Genomic DNA, 2,581 nt, shown 5'->3' with positions numbered 1-2,581 from the left:
ACAAAAGAAAGTTTCTAGTAGAATGATAGAAATAAACTGAACTGGGAAAATGTATTTGCAACACTGTTACAGACAGCATGTTTAGTATCTATCTTCCCTGTTTGGGTGTTTAGTATTAAATTGAATGTGGAAGCAAATTTACATTCATATACATAGTGCTGCCAGTATACACATGGATGGAAGACTGTCCCCCTGGGGCATGGACAACCTGTCACAGGTTGCAAGAAAAAGTGACATTACCCCACCAGCTAGCAGCAGTATTGCTTTTCAGCTAGGAGTGTGCCTTAAGAGTTTCTTCCCACTCTTTCTAAGCCGGCACTCCGCACTCCGTAAGGGACGAGCCATGTTCAGCTCGAGCACCAAGATTGTGAAGCCCAATGGCGAGAAGACGGATGAGTTCAAGTCTGGCATCTCCCAGGCGCTGCTCGAGCTGGAGATGAACTCCGATCTCAAGGCGCAGCTGCAGGAACTGAATGAACATCACCACAGCCAAGGAAATTGAAGTTGGTGGTGGCCGGAAAGCTATCATAATTTTTGTACCAGTTCCTCAGCTGAAATCTTTTCAGAAAATCCAAGTCCGGCTGGTTCGTGAATTGGAGAAAAAGTTCAGTGGGAAGCATGTGGTCTTCATTGCTCAGAGGAGGGTTCTGCCCAAGCCAACTCGGAAAAGCCGCACGAAAAATAAGCAGAAGCGCCCCAGAAGCCGCACCCTCAACTGCAGTGTACGACGCCATCCTCGAGGACTTAGTCTTCCCAAGTGAGATTGTGGGGAAGAGGATCCGGGTGAAACTGGATGGCAGCCAGTTCATAAAGGTTCATTTAGACAAAGCCCAGCAGAACAACGTGGAGTACAAGGTTGAAACTTTTTCTGGTGTGTATAAGAAGCTCACAGGCAAAGATGTTAATTTTGAATCCCCGGAGTTTCAGTTGTGAAGAAAATGACTGAATAAAGTGTCATTCATGGTAAAAAAAAAAAAAAAAAAAAAAAAGGTCTCTTCCCTATCCACTCTAGAATTTTGTACAGTCTATTCTTTTACTTAGGAGAACTCGCTAGAGACTTGACTTTGCTCCTTGAATGATTGGTTTGTACTTCTTCTGAGTAAGCTGAACTTAGATGTTCAGCACCAAGCAAAAAACACTTCATGTGTTTAACTATAAAAAGAGTGACTACACTAACTCCTAACATAGAGTAAACACACATTTAGCTACTGTTCCTGAACCCATGACATGAAATAAAATTTCAAACATTAAGTCCTCATTTCTATATATGAGTATTAGAAGAATTTTCCTTTTTCAGATTAATAACATGAGAAGGATTTTCATGTAGTGAGCATGATTAAATCACTCTAGCCTGAAGGAATTTCTGCTTCTGTAACAAAAAACCTAACTACTTTATTAACCATACATAGTTAAGTGACCACAAGTCTAGCTACCAGAGTGTTTCTTCACATTTAAGTTAATACGACTTCTCAAAATTGACTCAATGTTACTTAACAAACCTGGGAATCAACTGTTATTATTGAGCTCAAAACTATTAGGTCTCTGCCATACATTAAGGTATAATTTTATAAATTGTGTCTCTATGAAATTTCTTGATGTTGTAATAATAATCAGATGGCTATGTCAAAATAGAATATATGAGATTAAATGATTTTTTTATTTTTCCTTTTATTTTATTTTACAATACCATTCAGTTCTACATAACAGCCACAGATTCCCTTGTTCCCCCTCTTCCTGCTCCCCTCCCCTTCCCCCCAGCCCACCTCCCATTCCTACCTCCTCCAGGGCAAAGCCTCACCTGAGGACTGAGGTCGACCTGGTAGACTCAGTCCAGGCAGGTCCAGTCCCCTCCTCCCAGATTGAGCCAAGCGTCCCTGCATAAGTCCCAGGTTTCAAACAGCTAACTCATGCAACGAGCCCAGGACCTGGTACCACTGCCTAGATGCTTCCCAAACAGATCAAGCCAATCAACTGTCTCACCTATTCAGAGGGCCTGATCCAGTTGGGGGCCCCTCAGCCCTTGGTTCATAGTTCATGTGTTTCCTTTCGTTTGGCTATTTGTCCCTGTGCTTTATCCAACCTTGGTTTCAACAATTCTCGCTCATATAAACCCTCCTCTTTCTCACTAATTAGACCACCCAGGGCCTAGCCATGGATGGCTCAGCCATTAAAGGCTAGACTCACAACAAAATTTATGAGATTAAATGATTTTACTTGAAAGGACGAAAAAGAGATAGAGGAGGAAAGTAAACAGATGAAGGTGATCATCACCATTGAATGCTATCACTACTGTAAATATGACAGTACACTGAATCATAAAAATAGCACTCACTAACATGTAATTCTGTGATACACAAAGTACTTTTATAGGTGATAGTCTTAATTAAATAAATTATTTAAAATTACAAAATATTCCCAGAGGAAAAGAGTTATAGATGCATTTCGGTGAATTAAACATCATGGTTAAAGGACCCAAAGTGTCTGACACAGAAAAGAATGAATCAAAATGTAGGGAATGAATGGTAACAAGTTAGAGAAAGTAGAGGTGGAAAAGCACCATTTGCAGCTTGAATGTCATGTA

General features: G+C 40.7%; 1 pseudogene; it reads left to right on the top strand.

Annotated features, from left to right (window-relative positions):
- Positions 1 to 343: 343 nt before the first annotated feature.
- On the top strand, positions 344 to 989 carry LOC114705620 (annotated as a pseudogene).
- The last annotated feature ends 1,592 nt before the right edge of the window (positions 990 to 2,581 follow it).

This window comes from Peromyscus leucopus, chromosome 2 (genome assembly GCF_004664715.2).
Source record: "Peromyscus leucopus breed LL Stock chromosome 2, UCI_PerLeu_2.1, whole genome shotgun sequence".
Classification (NCBI taxonomy): Eukaryota; Metazoa; Chordata; class Mammalia; order Rodentia; family Cricetidae; genus Peromyscus; species Peromyscus leucopus.
Note: the sequence above shows the minus strand (reverse complement) of the source record. Positions and strands in the feature narration are given on the sequence as shown.